Genomic DNA, 22,068 nt, shown 5'->3' on the forward strand with positions numbered 1-22,068 from the left:
CCAAATATATTCTCCAAAAGGTTTTTGATTTAAGTATGTGATATATATGAGAATACATTTATTTTTCCATTTACATGAATGATGAGTGAGAGGCCTAAATTGTGTTGAGAATATTGCAGTTGGAATAATTTGAAGAAGTTTCTGACTAAAATGTTGATTATGGGCAGCACCCAAACAATAGAAGCCTCCTTCAATGCATTGAATGAAAATAGCTACCCTTGAATGCATCACAGAGACAATGTCTCATTAGTATATATTGTTATTTAAAATGTATTTCTAGTTAAACACTTTTGCCAACACTTTTGACTTCACTTATGTTTTTGTGCAGACAGTGTCCAAAAGGGAATATATTTATACTCGTATGTTGAATCTATGCATTATAAAAAAAAAGGATCAAAATTTCCTGGAATCAGGGAAATGTAGAACATCATTGTTTAAGGATGCCACACTGCAGTTTCTGAATTTATCTCAAGTTTCTTTCTTATTAGCTCATGTTGAATAACTGAACCTCTGAATCTAGGGTATATGATGCCAAAAGGACCTTTGTAGACTAGACTTTTCAATGTATTGTCTTTCTGTCTTGGAAATCTCAAAGCAGCAGCACTACGTGTGGGAAGTTACCTATGAGAATTTTAATTATAGATGATTCCCAAGGAAATAACTATCAATTGTATCTGAGTATCTCAGTATTTCCTCTAAAATGATAATAATGCACCTTAAGTTTCAGTATAATCGGATAGGATGCTGTAAATTCAGCTAACACTTGTCAAGAGACTTGTGGCATCTTAAAAATCGATCTTTTTTTTTTTTTTTTTTTAAAGGATTTTCTTATTTATTTATTTATTTATTTATTTATTTATTTATTTATTTTTGGCTGTGTTGGGTCTTCGGTTCGTGCGAGGGCTTTCTCCAGTTGCGGCAAGCGGGGGCCACTCTTCATCGCGGTGCGGGGACCGCTCTTCATCGCGGTGCGCGGGCCTTTCTCTATCGCGGTGCGCGGGCCTTTCTCTATCGCGGCCCCTCCCGTCGCGGGGCACAGGCTCCAGACGCGCAGGCTCAGCAATTGTGGCTCACGGGCCCAGCTGCTCCGTGGCATGTGGGATCTTCCCAGACCAGGGCTCGAACCCGTGTCCCCTGCATTAGCAGGCAGATTCTCAACCACTGCGCCACCAGGGAAGCCCTTAAAAATCGATCTTAATGAAGGCTTTGTCAGGACCCAAGCCAAGTAAATTTGTTTCAGATATCAAAGAGAATTACATTTCCTTTTGTCCCTGTATAGTCAGGCTAAAAACAAAAGGAGAATTAACTTGGGAAGTTAATTACTTGATGCTGCATTTGAACAAAAATCCCAGCCATGTTGGCCTAAATACTTTTTTGGTAACGATTTTAGAACATTAGGCAAAGTGAAAACTCAAATTTAAAATCAGTGTTAAAATAAATTACTACATCAAGGAATTGAATTCTTTGTGTTGAAAGCAGATTCCTAACCTAAAAACATACTATTTTAATATAAACAATAAAAAATTTACTTTAGGGAAACCATCCTGAAGATAGAACTCCAGTGTTTTTTATCATTATACTTTCTTTCTCCTCCTGCAAGAGTAGGCCAGATTCATCTTGAAGAAGGGACAGGGGCATAATCTACTCTTTTCTCATCTTCCTCTGCTACTGCTTTTAGATGCTATTCTGCTATGTTGTGATAAAGAGGAAGGAAGAGAAAATGACAGAAGCTTCCTCAATCTCTTCCCTGGATTGGCTGTTCTAGCTTCAAGAACCACTCCACACAGCTCTTTGTGCTTTATTCATCTGTTGTAGGATGTGTCCCCGCAAGATGTATGTTGAAGTCCTAACCTTTATTAACTCAGAATATGAACCTATTTAGAAATAGGGTCTTTAGAGAGGTAATCAAGGTAAAATAAAATCATTAGGGTAGTCCCTAATCCAACATGGTAGGTGACCTTATAAAAATTTGAACACAGGGACAGGCACAGAGGGAAAATGATGTGAAGACACAGGGAGGATGCTGTGTGCCAGGGAAGGCAGACGTTGGAATGATGCTTCTACAAGCTAAGGGATGAAAAAATTTGTCAGCGAATCGCCGGAAGTTAGAAGAAGGCCATGGAACAGATTCTTTCTCACAGCCTGCAGAGGGAACCAACCCTTTGGATACCTTGATATTGGGCCTCTGGCCTCCAGAACTGTGAGAAAATAAGTTTCTGTTGTTTAAGCCACACAGTCTGTGTGGCAACCCCAGAAAACTAATACACCATCCAAATGCTGGTTCTCTTGCAGGGTAGGTCTTCGGAAAGCCCTGCAAAATTTTTCATCCTGCTTGTCTGTAACGTAAGCTATCTGGGCCTGAGTTTGACCTCTTCCATTATTTCCTAATCCCCTCATGGGACAGCTTTTATCTTCTAGGATCTTTTGTCTGGATGATGGCCCTATTGGTAGGGTACCAGAAAGGCGGCTGAAGCCCAAGTACCCTCCCTCAGTCAGTGTTTACTCATCCCTTGGGAAATTCGTATAACCTGGAAAATACAGGTTATTCTACTGGTAAGCATATATTCCAAGCAGGAGATAAAATGCCAGAGCTCCATTCTTGCAGCCATTCCTGATCCTTGAAAGTGATTATTTTGAACCACCTCTCCATTGTTGGAAGGGTCAGTGGTTCTTTCTTCCGCCTCAGAAGGGTGTAAGGGCAGCCTCTACTTACGAGGACGCCATCTTCAAAGAGGTGTAAACCTCTGTGCATTCCTCAGTTCCCCTTGTATTGACTTGGGACTGAAGGATTAAGGTCAGTGGCCGGGCCACCTTTGCTCTTGCATGACTCACAGAGCCATCTGCGAGATGTCTGACAACAATCTCTGGAAGGTTTTTGAACTGAGATTACATGGTACATGGTTCTGTGTGCCCCCATTTTTAGCTATAGTCCTAAAAGAGTAAGAAAAATGCCACTCAGCATCTTGTTATGTGATTCTGCTATTAAATTTAAATATTTTCTTTCCTTCACTCTGTGTCCTCCTGTCTCTTTTGAAAATAACCTTGATTGTGCCTGAAACTATAAAAGCATTATTCAGAAATCTTGTAAGTAATTGGTCATTTGGTGGTCTGTGTTGTCCTTGAGGTTGAAGAGATACTTAAAACAGTGGAAAATCAAGCAAATTACTTCAGTTGCTTTACCTCTTTCTGACCTCTAAATATTGGTGTGTTATTCATTGGTACTGTTCTGCCAATATTTCTGAATCTCTGTCTTCTGGATACATGATGATATTGTACTCACTTGACCCTTTGGAGTCTATCAGGGCCATGTGACTTGCTTTGGCCAATGAAATGTGACCCTGTCACTTGTGGGTGGAAGGTGTAAGAGTCAGTTCGTAATCTTTTTTTAATTTTTTTAAATTTTTGGCTGCATTGGGTCTTTGTTGCAGTGCGTGGGCTTCTCACTGTGGTGGCTTCTCTTGTTGTGGAGCACAGGCTCTAGGCGTGTGGGCTTCAATAGTTGTGGCACGCAGGCTCAGTAGTTGTGGCTTGCGGGCTTAGTTGCTCTGCAGTATGTGGGATCTTCCCGGACCAGGGCTCGAACCTGTGTTCCCTGCATTGGCAGGCAGATTCTTAACCACTGCGCCACCAGGGAAGCCCAGTAGGTAATCTTCTGCATTAATTTTTTCTCTCTCTGCCGTGATATCTGGAAATCTCAAGATGGATTGATGGTGGATACTCTGTTGGCTTGGGTCCTGGAATAATGGGGTTGCTGAAATAATGTCCAGCTTGTTAGCGAAGGCATGTAGTGGGACCAAGAAAGAATTCTGTTCTTTTCAGACACTGAAGTTTTGTAGGCATTTGCTACCATGATAGAAACTGGCCTATTCTATAACTGTTGTCTGTTAGACCAGAAACCTCCCCTCTTTTCTCTGTACACTCACTTCTTGAGTCATTTCATCTAGGCCAATGATTCTGAATACAATCCACATACCTAGACTTTTCCTTGTACTCCCGGGACATGTAACCAACCTCTATTCCCTTAAATGCTAATAGTGTCACAACTCAGCCAAAAACAAATTCTTGATTGCATGCTCCTCAGCTTGCTTATCCCCAGCAATCTCCATTTGATGACTGCACTACCATCTGCCCAATTATCCAATCACTCTATCAACACATAGTGTTGAGTCTATTTTCAAAAATATACCCAATTTCCACATACTTCTCACTAGCACCAGCACTAGCACCCAGTCTAAGCCGCCATCGTCGCATAACTGGACTTCCAAAATTACCTCCTAAATAGCCTCCCTGTTCAAGTCTTCCCCCTATTTTCTACACAGCAACTAATTCAACTAATCATTTCTTTAAAATATAAATCTGATCATGTCACTTCCACTCCACAATCTTCCAATGAATTCTCATGAAACTAAGAATAAAATGCAAAGTCCTTTCAGTGACGTACAAGGACTTGCAGAATATGGCTGCATTTTCTGCCACTTTTTCCCTTATTCACCGTGTTACAAGCACCCTGACCCATACTCTTCTCCAAACATGTAAAGTACATTCCTGCCTCAGCACCTTTGCATTTCTTGTTCCCCGAACCTGAAGCATTCTTTCTCATAGCCTTATGTCTTAGTGCCTCACTTCATTTTGCTCTCATCTCAAATGTCAACTATTTGAAAGACCTTCTCTTACCATTCAATATAAATTATGTCCTTCAACTATCTATCGTTTTAGCCTGATGTATTAATTGCACAACCATCACCTGACATTGTTGACATTATCGACATATAATATGTTGATTTTTAAAAACATTTTCTCGTGTTCCATATCTATGTAAGCTTTATGAAGTCATGACCTCTGTCTGCATTATTTACGTTTATATCTCCAGTGCCAAGAATGGTACCAACTCAATAAATATCTGATTAGTGACCAATTAATGAATAAGAGGGTTAATAGATGGTGAAGAAGATAAACATAATTATTTTCCCTCACCAGAACTCACAATGTAATAAAACATATAAGCAGATAATTATAATCAACTATATAACTAGACTATGTTTTTAGATATTAAATTAGCACATATTTTAAAATTCTAAATAATCTTTGTTTTCCCAAAGGTAACTCCCACTGAAACAATGGCACTAGTCATTTCAGCCTAAAAGTAAAAAGTGGGTGTACTTGCTCAGCTTTGATCATCAAGTTTTTATTATTGTGAACACCAACACATAGTATATGAGAGAATAACATACAGCTCAATGAATTACTGAAAGACAAATACTCTTGTAACTTTAACCAAAGTCATGAAATAGGAAAAATTTACTGCTTTCTCCAATTATATGACAACTTAAAGCAATTTAAGATTCGATTTTTCAGTAGTATGTTTCCTATAGGGTATATCCCATTATGGATATATAGACAACTTGCTTGGTTTTACGGACAGTTGAAGAAAGAACGGAGTCCAGGGCCACTAGAAGGTGAGGAGGGAATCTCAGAAAGGAGAGATCCAGAGAGGACAGACCTCAAACTCTGTGTATAAATTCTCCCCAGATCTCTGGCTACTCCTTGAAACACACACACACAAGAAGAATACATAAAGATAAAAGAATTAAAGTGAAATTTAAGCTACTTCCTCAGAGACAGAGTTTGCAATTTGACTTCTACTAGTTTAATTCTCTGTTAAAGCAAAACATCAACACCCTTTAAAGAAAAATAGCAAAGTCCAGAGTCTGACAGTGTGCTGCATGCAATTTAAAATTGCTTGACATACAGAGAACCAGGGAAATAAAGACATTCTACTGAGATCAACCCTAAGCTGACCCAGAGGTGGTTTTTTTGGAAAAGAGAATTAAAGCTATTACAGCTTTGCTTAACAGAAGAAAGTAAAATATACTGGTGACAAATGAAAAAATAGGAAATATTAGCAGAGAAACAAAGCTATAAAAAACAACCCTGTGGAAATTCTAAAACTGAAAAATACAATACCTGAAATAAAAAATTAATTGGATTGGCTTAACAGTAGAATGGAGATGAAAAGGGAAAGAAACATTGAATTTGAAATAGTATTCCATAAATATGAATTTGAAAATATTTAAAGTTTTCCACATCCTCAGTAGGACTTAATACTGCTTTATTTATTTTTTTAAATTTTAGCTATTCTTGGAGGTATATGAAAGTATCTTAATGTGGCTTTAATTTATAGTTCCCTAATGGCTAATGATGTTGAAAAGAAATTTTCCTGTGCTTGTTTGCTATCCATATATTCTCCATGATGAAGGGTCTGTTCCAGTCTTGTGCCCATTTCCTAATTGGATTGTTTGCTTTCTTACTTTTGATTTGGAGTTTATATTCTGGATACAAGTCCCTTGTTGTATTTCTTATCATCCTCAGTAGGAAATCTGGTCTGAATTAGTGAATGTACAATTTGGAAGCAAAAGTGTGCCTCTATCTCTTTAAGGGAGGTCTTGCTTATGGAATATCTAGGTTGATAGTTATTTTCTTCCCACACTTTAAAAATATTATGCCAAATAGTGTAAAGCTTTAAATTACAATTACTAACCGTAGCAAACCAATATCTTCATCATATATGTATGTGTGTATACACACACACACATATATATATAATATCTGTATATAGAATATATATAATATCTGTAATTTTTTGCAAAAGAAGTTCGGGGTTTTTGTATTAAGTGCCAGAATTCTGAAAAGTGAAGTGACATTCTCCCTGATTTATTTATTTCTAAGAAATTAGTGATTAGATTTATCACTAATTTCTTCTCCTTTTGCACAACTCAAATTTCTCAGGAAAGGCTTCCTTAAGCCTAAACTAGGCACTACTTGCTAAATATTCTATTTATTACTCTTGAGGAATGGGAGGATTAAAATTTTTAAACTATGACTAGACATTCTAAAAAGCTACAGTACTCCTTAATTTCCTCAACTGATCCATTTTGCTTGATTTCTTCACCTGACGCATTTTGCTCTTGAAAAGCCCCTTGCCATCTTGTATTTGCTTCTTCTCTCTACCTCCCTTGTTCCTCTGAGATCATACCTCCCAATAAATCCTTTAGCCTGGAAGTGTTGATTCAGCCTATTTTTCTACCGAACTGAGCTAATAAAATTGGCAAGTGGGTTTCTGATGAAGAATATTGTTTTGCTGCAGTTGATAAGGATATAATCTAAAGCTATATGCTACTTGGCTTCCGACTGCCCCTGAATTGACATGTGTGCCCTTTTTTTCACCTTCTTATGCCTTCTCACTTAAGACTCTCATGCTCAGAGTAAAGTAGTGAGTTCTTTAAAAGGAGTGGTGAAGAGAAGGCAGGCTCAGGACACCACCTCAAGGTCCTTGGAGCACTCTGTCCTTGGACCCTCACAGAGTAGCTGCTCTCCATGCATATGTAGGAGGATGTTTCCCCACCACTCCTTGTTGTCTGTGCATTATTTACTATTGATGAGAAGTCTGTACTTTTCCTTTATGGAGCATATCAGGTCATTGCTTTTGATTCCCTTTTGCTTTCAGAGGGCATTTAAAACAAAGCTCAATATTCAGGCTGAATGTTGATGCTTTAGGAGAGGAAAGCAGTATGCTCAAATACAGCCAGCTTTTCATGAAATGAAAGTTCACTGCTCGGGAATTAAGTAATCTTTTTTTTTAGCCCTTTTATTCTGTTTCTCTTAAGAGACAGAGTGCCTTATTAGTTTACCATATTATCGGAGAGCTAACATATATTTAAAATTGTGTTGTCAGAGCTCTGGTTCATTTCAACAGGTATTGGTCAGTCACTTTTATCTGCCCCATATTACTATACATTCAAACCGAGGAGGATACAAATGTAATCTGTGATGTAAAACCTATTCTCAAATGGCTTACCATGGAAGAATTGGGGGAAGACCTGGTGCTACACATGAAACAATCAGGTAACACAAAACTGAGTACAGAATAAAATGGCAAAAGAAACCTGCACTCTTTTTTTTTTAAATGAACAAAGCACACCATGAGTGCTACCTGGCAGTCACAATGGGAAGAGATCTTTGAGGGCTGTGAATTATGGTAGACTGCCCTGAGGAATAATAATAATAATAACAATAATAAACTATTGCCTACAAGGGGAAAGATATAGGATGGGTCTTAGAAAATAAATTAGAATAATGGAAAATACATCCATAATTTTTATTTGGATTATTATACCTGCATTTTTGGCAAATGATAACAGTATATCAAGCTTACGTATATAGTGGTTTAAGCAAACAGGAAGTTATTTTTAGGTCATAATAATAAGTCTAGAGAAAGTCAGTCTAAGATTGGTGCCGGAACTCCACAACATCATCAGTGTCCCAAGATCCTTCTGTCTTTCTGCGTAACATGTGGTTTTCATCTGCTTTTCTTTGATCATCCTCTCAAGATGGCTGCTACAACTCCAGCCTCATACTTCAGTTGTTGTGGATGTTGTATGCTCTGCTTAGCTCCCCCTTCAGGATGGGAGGACTGGAGTGCAGCAGACCTACAGCTGTCAGCTGACAGTCCCCTTCAGGAACTGTCTCAGCTCAAAGTCATGCCCACTCTCTGAGGTGGTACTCATCCAATAACCATTAACACAGAGCTCAGTCCTTTCGTGCAACATTTTTTTGTTGTTGTTGGCCGTGGCTTGCGGGATCTTAGTTCCCTGACCAGGGATTGAACCTGGGCCCTCAGCAGTGAAAGCACAGAGTCCTAACTACTGGACCACCAGGGAATTCTCCAACATGGAATGATTCTGAAGGGTCATCTAGTCTTCAGAGCTCCTTGTAGCTTTGTCTGATTGTTCTGTTGACACCCCCTTGCAGCTACTCTTCCTCCTTTGCCCAATCCTGCTTCCTTCCCTTCCTTCAACACATTTGGATCCTATGAGAACTCCTAACAATATTTCTGCATGTTAATCTCTGTTTCAGAGTCTGCTGCCTGAGTAGCCCAAGATTTGATACATTTTGAGTAGAGACAATCTTGATATAATAGGAAAGAGGGGGTGCCCATGTTACAAAGGCCAAATTTCTCTCAAATACCCAGGAGAAATGTGATGTGTTCTAATTGACAGAATTGTATTTCATAGACACACTTAACTATAAGTAAGACTGAGAGTATACACTTTTGGCTTGATACATTGCTTTCCCAAACAAAATATCAGTATTAGATTATCTTACTTTTCAAACAAATGCCCAGGAGTCATCTGCACTGCAGAGAACTGAATCACAATGGCCACCATTAACAGTAGGGAGTCTGGAACATGTCCTTTTTATCTGAGCACATTTTCTCCACAAGCAAAAATTAGGATTCTATTATTGAGAAAGAAGGCAAGAATGAAGATTAGATAGGCAAGTATCAGTATATGCCACACGTAGAAATAAGGATGTTGATAACTAATACTTATAGAGTTCTTACGATATTGTCCTATGCAGATTTATATATACCAGATCATTTAATTTTCTCAATAACTCTACTATTAAACCCACAGAATCTATGGGACTCACAAATTGCTTTCATATGGATATTGATACGCTACTTATATTCTTTCTTTGATAGGACTCAATCAATTTACACAATACCTTGCCTCATATTATTCTCATACTCGATTTATCAGATGTAAGTATTATCAGTAACCCCATTTAACAGATGAGTAAACTGAGGCTTAGAGGGCTGAAGTTAATTCCTTGAGGCCACACAGCTGCCATGATGCAAAACCGGGATTTGACCCACATATGTCTCCCTCTTTAGCATATTCTTTTCAGCACTTTGCTTTTTAGACCTTCTGCTCTGGTTAAGAGATTTTGGTTTTAGGCCTACCAGCATTCGGTGAGTGACTCAACAATTTGTGCACTTAATATGCACTAAATGTTAAGTTTGATGATGGGCATAGAACTGAAAATTAAGCTGTTATCCTTGAAGAGTGCAATCAAGTGGGAATAAACAGAACTATAAATACCAAGTAAGATACAAGGTGATTGGTGATATAATAACAGTACATAAAAGATTATGGGAAAGGGAGGAACAATTAAATCTACATATGACCAAAGGGAACAAAGTCTGGAATCAAGTAATTTTAGGGCATTAATAAGATGATGTTTTAAGAACCCTTTAACTATGGCATATCTACCTTCTGTGTTGTGATGAATATTCACTTCGGATAAAGTGAGGTAATGATAATGAACAGAATTCCTATTCTACTATAGCTACATATTAACAAAATTTATTTTGCTCATGGGTGTGCAGTTCTGGAAGCACTCAGCCTTGAGAGTGTGTGTCTGCTCCACTCAGCATGAACTTGGGTGAATCAAAGGTTGGGGGCTGGAATCATCTGAAGGCAAGCTCATTCACACATCTGGTGGTGATACTGGCTCTTGGCTGAAACTTTACCTGGGATTGTCAATAAGTAGGTCCAAGACTTCCACTTAACAGAATGGCTGGGTTCTGAAGGAGGGGTCAGGGTGAAAGAACAAGAGTCTCTATCCTCTTTATGACCTAGCCTCAGAAGTCACATGCTGTCACATATAGCATACTCTATTGATCTTAAGCCCTCACAAGACCCTGATTCAAGGAGAGGAAAATCTGACCCCACCTTTCAATGGGAGAACTTCCAATCATAGTGTAGAAAGAGCATATGGAAGGTGATACAACCATCTTTGGATCTTTGGAAACTACAACCTGCCACATTCTGCCTCTGGCCACAAAGCTTCACATCCCTCCCTCACGCAAAATGCACTTTTCATTTCTGCCAGGACTCCAAAGCCTCTTCCGTTTTGGCATCAGGCTCGAGCTCAGAGTCCAAGGTAGTGTTGTCTAAATCAGGTTCAGCTGTGGAAGAGGTACCTTAGGTGTGATTCCTCATAACTATTTGAGTACAGTTTCTTTTGTTCTTTATATCTGTGACCTAAAGAGAGAATTTACCATCTACCCCCTATAAGCCAAGTATAAAATGGTGGGATCTGCAAAGGATAACAGCTGTAGGTCCTCCCATTCAAAAAGGGGAAAAATAGAAGGAAGACAGGAGTGGTCCATAGTAATTCTGAAATCTAGCTAGGATGTATTGGTAGTTCTGAGATTAACATATAATCCTATCATCTAGAAACAATTTTACATGGCTCTTGGGTTCTCCTCGAAGGCTCTTGATTTCTCACAGTGAGTGTCTCTCCCTTTACATAAGAAATGTCTGGCACTTGTGGATTAATATTTTACTTGGACTGCTTTCTGCCTATAGTAGTTTAGTTGCTCCTAATTATCTTTTTGTTTTGTACTGTCTCTGTCACTTTTAGTCCTAACTGGTAGTGTTTTTGCAAATGCCATTCTCATTAAAATTCTCTGAACCTCCTGTGAATTGCATTAGGTACACTCTATTAGTAAAAAAAAAAAAAAAAAACACCCTTACAAATCTCATCAAGATAAGCGCTATTCTAACTTGAGTTTCGTCTAGGACTGCTGTGGGAACACACCTTTCTGATCCTTAGAAGTCCTTTGTTTAATGGAGAGAATCTGAAAGGCGTGTTTTCAAGGTCCCTGTTTATTTTAGGCACCTTATTAAATCCTTCTGAGGTCTTAATAAAGGATTTCATAATTGCATTCTTAGCTTCATCTTTAGACCTTTTTTTTCTGCCTGTGTCTTGGATTTATCTTTGCACAGAAGCCATTTCTTAGTTTTAGCATTGTTTTCCATCTAAGCAGGCTGAAAATGAGAAATAGTTTGCTATTTGTAGACTCAAAAATTTCTAGTTTATTTATATTTAACATACTTTTCTTAAGCTTATCTCTGCCCTTTCACATTTTACTATAGGCAGTGGGTAGAACTAGGTGGCATCTGCAGCAATCTGCCTGGAAATCTCCTTAGCTGGACTATCCAGCTTATTAAGTGCATTTTCCATTTTCTACATTAACACAGGCAATGCAGATTTTTTCTGTGGCTAACAAGGGTCCCCTTTTCCCTATCTTCCAATATTATTTTCTTCATTTTATTTGAATGTCTCACTCCTAAACCCTCACTGACAGCCAACGTAAACATGGCCTGCTAACAGCCTCTTCACAACACCTCACTTCCTCTTACTGCCCTGTCATGAAGCCACTCCACAGGTGTTCATTTGTTATGGCAGCACCACTCTTCTCGCTGCCAAATGTGTTCTAGTTCCTACCGGTGAATAACATTACCTCAAAGCTCAAGGGCTTAAAACAATGACAACGTTTGTTTTGCTGAAGAATCCTTGCTTTGGGCCAGACTCAGTGGATGTGACTCATCTCTGCTCCACTCAGCATCAGCTGAGGGCTCACTCACTCACGCATCTGGTGGTCCAGGACGAACTCAACCGAAATGCTCACACATGACCTCTCCACGTATCCTGGATTCCTCACGATAGTGTGGCGGCTGGACTGTGCGGGCAAGCACACCTAGGAGAGGGGAGGATGGAGAACGAGAGCGAAAAAGGGACAGAGAAAGACAGAGAGACAAAGGAAGAGAGAAAGAGACAGAGACAGGCAGAGAGAGAGAGAGGGAGAAGAGGGGCAGGAGAGGGAACAATGGAAAGAGAGAGAGAGAAAGAGAAGAGAAACAGAGACAGAGACAGAGAAACAGAGAGGGGTCACAAAGAGGCTCTCTCCACAACGTGACCTACCATCAACAGTCACATAGCATCATTTCTATCACAGTCTATTGGTCAGAGCAGTAACAAGGCCTGAGCAAATTCAAGGGAAGGGAACATACACCCTGGCTCTTGGTTGGAGGAGTGTCAGTCACACTGTAGGAAGAACATGTGGGGTGAACACACACACACACACACACACACACACACACACACACACACACAGCCATCTTTAGAAAATGCAGGCTGCCACAAAGTAATAAAGATGTGGATGCAGCCTGTATATGGGAAAAGCTGTATATTTACAGATTAAGCACAGTTATTTTTAAAATCAGATAGAGGTGAGTTTAATTCCTGTCCCAGCTGCCTACAACCTGTGTGACATTAACCAAATGAAACAATGCTTACGTTTCATTTTCTTTACCTGAGACAAGTCTTATTTTGGCATAGTGGACATGTCTTCTTGTGTTTCTCTTCCGTCATTTCCTCTCTATTGTTTGGGTAATTGTTTCCCTGCTTCTGAGGGGTAACTACCCCTCACTATTATAGGAGGTCTTGGGAAGGCTGCCCACAACTCTACTTATTCCAAGGTGGGCAGGGAGTCCAGGCTAAGCCACTAAGACTCATGCTCTGGGAATCTGGAGCCTTAAGCACAGAAACAGACCAGGAAAATAGATTGAACTGAGTCATTTCAGTGAGAGGAAGGATGCAGAAGAGACTGTCGATGAATCCTTGACTGATGAGCTAGCCTCCCAAAGACCTGATCGCCCAACTTTACCTTCAGTTCTGTGCATTAATATGTAGTATTTCCATAAGTGTCTTTTTAGACTGAAGTTAGCTAGAATCAGTTTTAATTACTAACTCATGAGGTGAAAGAAGATAATCAACCCTACCTCATGGTGCAGTTATAAGCATTCAATAAATCAATGCATGTAACGTTCCTGACACATTTAAGGTTTTTTGTTTTTTTAAAAGGTAGTTCATTATTAATAACAATATTATCAAAAAAGAGTATGACATTTGCTGTCCACGGTTTCCTCCTTCGCTTCCTTAGCAGCTGATTCAGCTGTGGTTGATGGCAGGCAAACCAACAGGCCTAGTAACTTACTTTCCAGCCACTGTGGCTCAATTTCATCTCTCCGTGTGGTCATCATTTAGGATGGAACACTCATTAAGAAGGACTTGGTGGGTCTGCAGGCCACGTGGACTTTGCTCCCAGCACACTTCCCTCTCATCCCGTCTTTGTCACTCGACCCAGCTGCTGTCTCTCTGTAGGACAATTTTAAGGTAGCCTTGGTTACCGTTGTGAAGATTCCTTTTCAACAGGTGTGGTAGGTGTGTCTTGCCTCTTGCTACAAAGTAAGCAATCAGACTTCTCCTTCTCAACGACATGTTACAGTCCTGTTGGGTTCAGGGAAAGAAGACACCATGTCACTGGGCTTTCTCACAGCATCCTCAGTATTTTCATCACCTCTGACACAGTGGAGGTGGTTTCTGACAATCCAGTCATCATTTTACCCATTAGAAGTTTCTAGGGATGTAGTTTATATATCATTGGGTAGGATGGCATCTGAGCGCCGTGTACTATAATTCAAATGACCCTGTAGCAGTTTTTATTAGGAAAATAGGCAGGATGCTGTCATGACCAAGGGATGTTGCCAAGGGATCAGCAATAAGAGAGCAAATAAAAGTTCTTTAGGAAGTGGGAGAACTTCAGGCTAATTCCAGGTTAAGAGGATACAATGTATCCTACTAAAATGTAGTGTTTTTAGTGTAAATGTGAGATATTATACAAATTAGTTAAGCTCTTCTGCAGGTTTACACACAGGTTATAGGAGGATAATTCTAATATCCACCTCACAGGATTCAGTGACATCGTGCATATGAAGTGATTAGCACATTGCTTAAGCATAGTAGACATTCATTAAATGTTATTGGTTATTATTATTTTCACTTCTTACAAGGGAGAGAGGAAGGCAATTTTAAAATAGGTGCTGGGAGAGAGTAAGTAAAGAGAAGGGAAAAGTATACCAGATTCCATAGAACTGGTTTTGAACCCTGGCTTCAGACATGTACCACTGAGGAAGTCATTTAACTTACTTGAGTATCAGTTTCCTTGACAGTCGAACAGAGATGATAATATCTTTCTTGTTGAACTATAGTTCAGATTAAACACGAATTTGCACATCTCTAGCCAATTGGAGATACATGGTAAGTATTTAATAAGAAGTTTGTAGCTATTCAGTTGTCACCATCCAAGAGCGCAATCCTATTTATTTGTGTGACCTTGGTTAAGTTAGTCCTCTGGCCACACATTGTTCACCTACAGAAAGAGGAGCTTAGACTGTATTACCTGTGTTATTCCTTCCAAGCCTGATGTTGTAAAACTATGTTCAGAAACAATATTGCAGTCTGAGATAGTTCATTTGGTAATACTTATTGGGTGACACTATATGCCAAAAATAAATACATAAAAATACATAGCCCCTGTCCTCAATGATCTCAGACTATTTGGGACAAACACACACACACACACACACACACACACACATTATTTGAAAATAACCTAGGAAGGAGGTGGCAGAAATCTGCTTATGGAAGCATATCTGTTTGTGTTTCTATGGCAACACAGAAAGGGAGAACACCTAACCCTTTCTGACGGTTGGGATTCTCCCTGGAAGATATGAACCCTAAAGGATGCATAAACTTTAGGCAAAAATAAGTATACATGTTGGGTGTGGGAGGGGATGGTGAGGCCATCCTACTATAACCAAAAGCAAAAAGGTAAGAAGTAGTATGACTTGTGGGAAAGTAACCCCTCATCTGTAGGCAGGGACAGGAGAGAGCCATGGCTGCGAATGCTGCCAGGATCAGATCTTGGTGAGCCTTGCCTACCCCCGGAAAGCTCTCACTATCTCCCTCAGTGCCGTGTGGGGCAAGTGCAGGCAATATGGCATCTAACAGGCAACATGTTGCTTTCATCACAGGCTCTGTTGCTGCAGCCCCCAGGTATAAGCATTATGGTGGTAGGTACGATACAGGCAAGGGCATCCGTGATTTGTGGGTACCTGTAATCTTTGAACAATTGATATTTTAATACTTCCCCACAGTGTGATTCTTACCTGTACAATAAGAATATACACTTATCCTTTCTTGTGGCTAGGATATATATTTGTGACTTAGACTCTGCCAATCAGACTCAACCCTAAGAGATTTGATTTAGGGCATTTATTTCATGAGAAAATGGACAAGGCATGCAGCCTGCACTTCACTGACCTAGGAGATAGCAGAGGCAGTGGGGTTTGGTGGTTAGTTGTGTGAGAAGCAGCTTCCTAATCACAGCATGGTAGTGTGCTGTATGATTTTGAAAATTGTCTTTGCAAGTTTAGCTTGAGCTTGTTCCTCAAGGTCTTCGAAAATTTCCATAAGTTACCTAATTCCATGTGTTACATTTTTTCCTTCCCAACTATCTTGAAAGAATTCTGTTGATTGCAAGAAACAACCCTGACCCACCCAGTCATTTAACCCCGCACCCCAGTTTCCTCATATATAAATTGGGAATTATAAGAGTACTTATCACAGGAATAATTTACAAAATGAACAAAGTAATTCATTAGTTGCAAGGTTACCAAATTCTCTTACACTGCAGCTTGGATGTGCAGGCAGAAATGTGACGGATTTATTTTATCTATAACTGATTTGACATTTCTTCTAACTTCCAGACTCTAAATGTATAATCTCATATGAATGTTGAAATGGTCCATTTAGGAAATAGACTTTTCTGTTTGGCTCAGATCACTCCATCTTTTCGTTAACCTCTTCAAGTTTCCCTCCCTAAGGTGCTACACAGGTTTGGAGGGTGGGAACTTGTATCTACTTGACACATTGAGGGAAGAAGTACCTGGTCTGACTCTTCTTGCATTGCAGCCTGTATCTGATAGTCTTTAAGCTGACTATTGTATATTCTCCTGGAATCTGATGCTGAATTCATATGCAGATGACTTCCTTGGCTTGGACAATGTTCACAATGGCACTTTATGGATGTCTTGACTTACTTGGTCCCCTACTGGCTGCAGACCCCCCCAGCCTCCTGCCTGGTCTCCAGCTTGACAGCTGAGTCCACGTTCCACTTCAGCCTCTTTGCTGGGGTTACCCTGCTCTGCCATTTAGTAATCGCACTATAGAAGAACTGAAGTCAGCTTGGGAAATTCATCCTTAGGGTATTGCTATGCCTGGTCAAGGTACTTTTGAAGTGGTAGCACCTAGATTGGTGTAGAGCATCTTCTAGGGTGGCTTCTAATCAGACTCATTTAGGCAGCGGGAGAGTTCTTTTTCCTTTGCAGTTAATGCTGGGTTTAGCCACGTAACTTTCTTTGGCTAGAAGAGTGTTGGTGGAAGTAACAGTGCCAGTTTGAGGCTTTGAGAATCCTGGAACATTTCTACCAGCCCTATTGAGTCTCTGCCCACCCCCATCAATTATTTGTTATCATTGTTGAATGGAATTAAGCCAGGCAATGACATGGTCACATATGAATTATAAATAATCCTTCGGTGGTTTAGTAAAGAATAGAATTGAAAGGTATGAACTTTGATGTGGAGATGGTCCTGTTGTGGGTGAGGCAATGAAAAAGTGGTACTCGTCTGGATGTGCACTTTTTCTTTTTTACCTGTCTAATCTGCCAGCACCATGGATAAAGGAATACTATGGTTTTGGATGTTGTTGGACAAATCTCCTTATTAGATGGTCACATGGAGAGGTTAAGAAGCTAATTTGTATATTTTAGGTTTCTGATGTGACCTGAAGGCCTCTCTGACCCCTTTTCCTTTGTTTCTGTGAATTCAATTTTGTTTACCTACTGTGAAATATAAATAATTTAAGCTTATAAAATAATCAGAGAATCAATCAATATGGCAATGGAAAATGTGCTGAGTTCCTGAAAAACTCCTGAATACCAAATTAAAGCTGACTTTTTTCTTGAATACTAAATTTAAATTGTCTTTATTCATTTTGGATAGAGTTTTGAACTACTTTGACACATGATAAGACTCATTGTATACCTGTGTTACTGACATGGCTAAATTCTGGATCTCCTGACCTGGAATTCCTATATAGTAGAGTCCTGTACTCAGGCATGTCTTTAATTTAGTGATTTCCCAAGAGAATTTGAGTTATTTTTATTATCAGTAGTTGTTTTCCTTACATACACCCTAAGTTTGGAGCCTAGTCCCCTCTTCTAAGATGTGTGTTATATTTTCTCTAATGGCCCAAAAGGGAAGAGGGTCAGAAAATTGGAAGAGCAAAAGCAAACATTTACTAATGTTAAGATGACTCATCCCATTTGAGCCCCGTAGTTCAGGTGCACAGATCACATTATTACCCTGTCTTAAAGTTGAGGAAACTGAGTTTCAGAAGCAACTTCTCCATGCCACAGATGAGTTGGTGGTTGAGATATGATTGGACCCAAATGTAGCTGCATCTCCATTTCAGGCTTGCAGTCTCCACTCTGTCTTTTGAACAACATAATCTCAAAATGCCTCCACATTTCCTTCCTCTCAGATGAACAAAGACCATGTGTTATGGTGCAGAAGTTCCTGGACTTCTGTGTGCAGAAGAATCTGAAATGAGGGTCTTTCTCCACAGTTCCGTTCCCCAAGTTCCATCTGAACAGACTTTTGTTCCTTAGTGCTCTGCAGGTCCAGAATCTTCATTTTAAAACATCTCATAAGAGTCCATACACACAACTATGAAAAAAACTGCTACAGGATCTGGTGCAGAGCACAAACTCAGAGATATTTGCTCAAGGAATAAATGAATAAATTATCCACCTGTAATCTCTAGCAAATAAACCCCTGTTCTATAAAGAACCAGAAACTGAATTCTGACTTGAGCTCATGTGCTACTCCCTGATAAATTAATAGAGATGGGGTACTTTCTGTGGGTAAAATAAGTAGAGTATACTAAATATAGTATAAGTATTAGTAGTATAGTATAATAGCATAGTATAATAAATATACTAAATATAGTAGTATAATAAGTATAGTATAATAAATATAGTAAGTATAGTGGTATAATAAATATAGAGTAATAAGTACACTGATCAACCACACCACTGATTCCTATTCGTTCTACCCCCTCTCCCTCCTCAGTGGGCTTAGCCTAGACTGTTCCTTAAAGATAAAATACTTCTTCCTGAACCCTTCACTGGGTTTGTCCTCTTCACTGTTTCCACATAAACATTCCTTATATAGAGCTTTCCTTTAGCCTTTCCCCAACAACCCTTGTCATTCTGTATGTGTGCCCCCCATCATATTTACCACTTTTAAATTATCTTGGTGACTTCTTTTTTATCTCTCTACTCCTCTAGAATGAAAGCTTCACTTGATCAGATCAGTTCTGTCTTCCTTTCATATCTGCAGAAACTATTTCAGTGCCTAAACTAGTAGAGGATCCATGAATACTTGGTGAATGAATGGATCAACATATTTGAATCAAGGAATTCTTTGTATTTATACTATAACAGGGCACTTGGGAGAAAAGTTAAAAGTTAACTTAAACAACTGACTAGCTGTCATTTTGACTATTTTATGAGGCCCACACCTTGTGTGAATTTATTTTGGACATTTTCATCATTTTTCAAATATCTTCCCAGAATAGATCCTAATATAGACCAGACCTCCCAGTGGAGATGTTACCATAATTTTGGAATCAAGTTTATTTTCCCCCCAAATGTCAACTTCACTAGTGGTATGTGTCACCTGGGAGAAGTGCTGGGAGAAAAATGAAGTTCCGACAGAGTTCAGCTCAAAGTCTCCATCACTCCAGATGTCAAATAGCTGTCTCTTCGTTTACAGCAATCTAAACAGCAAGTGTGTGATGAGAGTTTTAGGGAAGACTCCTAGACATGGAGAAACGGGATACTGAAGTGACAAAACAGGTGGTAGGCTAATTTTGAAATAAAAAAGGTAAAACATCATATTACTAAGTAAACTCTTTGCAATCTGTTGAGCAGCTAATCCCAGGAAAGGAAAAAAATAAAAGCAGGCAACTCCCAAGCATCACAGTATTTGCAGCAGAAGTTTCTGTCTAATTTATGTCACTTTCATAACTACAGGTGTAGCAGAGGTTTAAGGTATTTTTGAAGTGTTCAAATGCCCACACCAGCAATTCAACAGCTGCAGTTAGTCTCCAACATAAGACTAGAAGAGCAACAGAGATCTTTCTATTCTCTCACTTCTCTTTCTTCCTCCCTTGGTTTCTTTCTCTCTATTTTTCCTCTTCCTTCTTTCCCTCCTTCTCTTTTCTTCTCTTCTCTTTTCATTAGGAAGACTGAATTATTTGTTTGGGTTGCTGAGCTACCATAGCCTCTACCTTATCACCATCTTAACACACCCAACAAAATCACCAGATGTCTGAAATGCCACATTGAAGACAAACAGAGGGGAGAGTATTGTCATCAGAACAGCAGCAATTAATTCTTTTATTAGATTAAGTGTAGCTTTCCACTTACCTGCTACCTTTCATAAGAACTGCATTATTTAAATGATGAGCAAGGCTTTCATCAGCACTTTTGGAGGAGGAAGAAAACAAGCATATGCAGATTGATTTAAAAGTGACAAAGAATTTTCTTCCCTGTTTTCTCCCGCTTTGTTGACCTCATTAGAACTGGAATCAGCAAAGTGGGTGGAAACCCACTGGACTGTGAAGAAAGGTCTGGGTTTCCTTCTGTTTTGTGACCTTGGACAAGTTAGTAAACTTCTTGGGCCTCAGTTTCCTGATTTGTAAAATGAGGGAAATTTGGGCTCCCAGTATACAAGAATGTTCTCCTTTGTAAACTGATTTTTTTTTTCTAGTTCTTTGATAGACAAGGTTAACAGTAATAGTAATAAATAAACCTTATGTTCCAGGCACAATTCTAAGCATTTAACTTATATCAATTCCCTTTATCCTCCCAACAAAACTGGTTAGACATATGCTAATATTGCCTTTATTTTCTAGCTGGGAAAATGTGAGACACAGAAAAGTTAAGTAACTGGCTTGAAGTTATTTCATTCTGGCATGAAGCCAGCATTTGAACCTTGGCAGTCTGGAACCAAATATTATGCTTTTACCACTTTCAAGGGGCTGAGTTTCTGTCACCTTAGATTTGATTACCATTCCTGAGCTTCTCCGCTTAGTAGCTGTTTAGCCCTGGTAGGTTACTGGCTGTGCCTCGCTTTCTTCACCTGTAAAAGAGTGATATCACACTGCTTTCCTCAAGACCGTTTGGAGGAATTTAATGAGATGATATTGTCCGGGCAGTCTGGGTTATGATTCAGTAACAACTTAACTTCCAAACCTCAGTGGCTTAAGACTACAAAGATTCTTTTTTTTTCACTATGCCTCGTGCCCAATTCAGTCTGTAGGGCTTCTGCTCCACATGGTAATTCGTGGATTCAGGTTAATGGAAGGTCTAACAGCTGAAGTGTCATCTGCCCTGTAGTGGAGGAGGAGACAGCTGGAGAGTTACATATTGTGACGTATGTATCAGCCATTGGTCAGAAGTGGTCACAAGACTTTGCCTAACTATAAGGAAGCTGGAAAATGCAGAACAAATAAGATGCTACTTTCTCTGCCACAAATGTGAAGGTCTTTCATAAGATTCCTGATATGTGGTTCCCACTCAATAAATAGTTGCTATTACAATTATCAGCTTAATTGTAATCAGAGCACTAACAGAATTTTATCGCCTATTTTGGGGCACTTTGAAACTGGTGCTATAATTTGGAATGCTCAATATAACTTTTAAGGAGGTGTTGAAATGTATGGAGATTAGTGGAAATAAAAGAGGATGAATTTTTTGAACCCCAACAGGTAAAGCATTAATTCTTCCTAGATCCTGGGGCAATTTAGAATAATTGTTTAGTTATTTAGTTATTTTCAACAGTTAATTAACTCTTATTTAGCTCCCCCCACCAAGTTGTTTTTATCTGTGTTACACTCATCTGTACATAAATGTTAAAAAGTTGGGTGTTGTCAAAGGAACAACTTGCCATCTTATTGGCTGATAGAATATAAATCATCTACATCCTTTTATGCCCCATCAGCTCCTTTATATGGTATTTCCCTTTATTACGACAGATTTTATGATATTTTGTGAGGACCAGCCATGGGGAGAAAAAGGTTTAATGCACTGACATCTAATTTTATTATCTCTGGTACCTATTCATTTTTTAGAAGCATCTCTTGACTTTGTGCCAGTGTAAGCATGAAACTTTAAAATCTGGATGGTGACAGGGTTGGGAATTAAACCTTTAAATCAGAATGGGATTGGAAAGACAAATCACAAAGAGATTTCAGTCATTTAGCATCCCTCTTCCCATGTTAATAAGTGGTACTCACAAAATCAGAAGCACATCACACAGCCTGTTCTCTTCAAGATGTATATGTATTAGGTTCCATTTCAGGGTTAGATGAAGAGTCCTTAACATTGGCCCAAGTTAGGGGAAAGG

Source organism: Balaenoptera acutorostrata, chromosome 15 (genome assembly GCF_949987535.1).
Source record: "Balaenoptera acutorostrata chromosome 15, mBalAcu1.1, whole genome shotgun sequence".
Lineage (NCBI taxonomy): Eukaryota > Metazoa > Chordata > Mammalia > Artiodactyla > Balaenopteridae > Balaenoptera > Balaenoptera acutorostrata.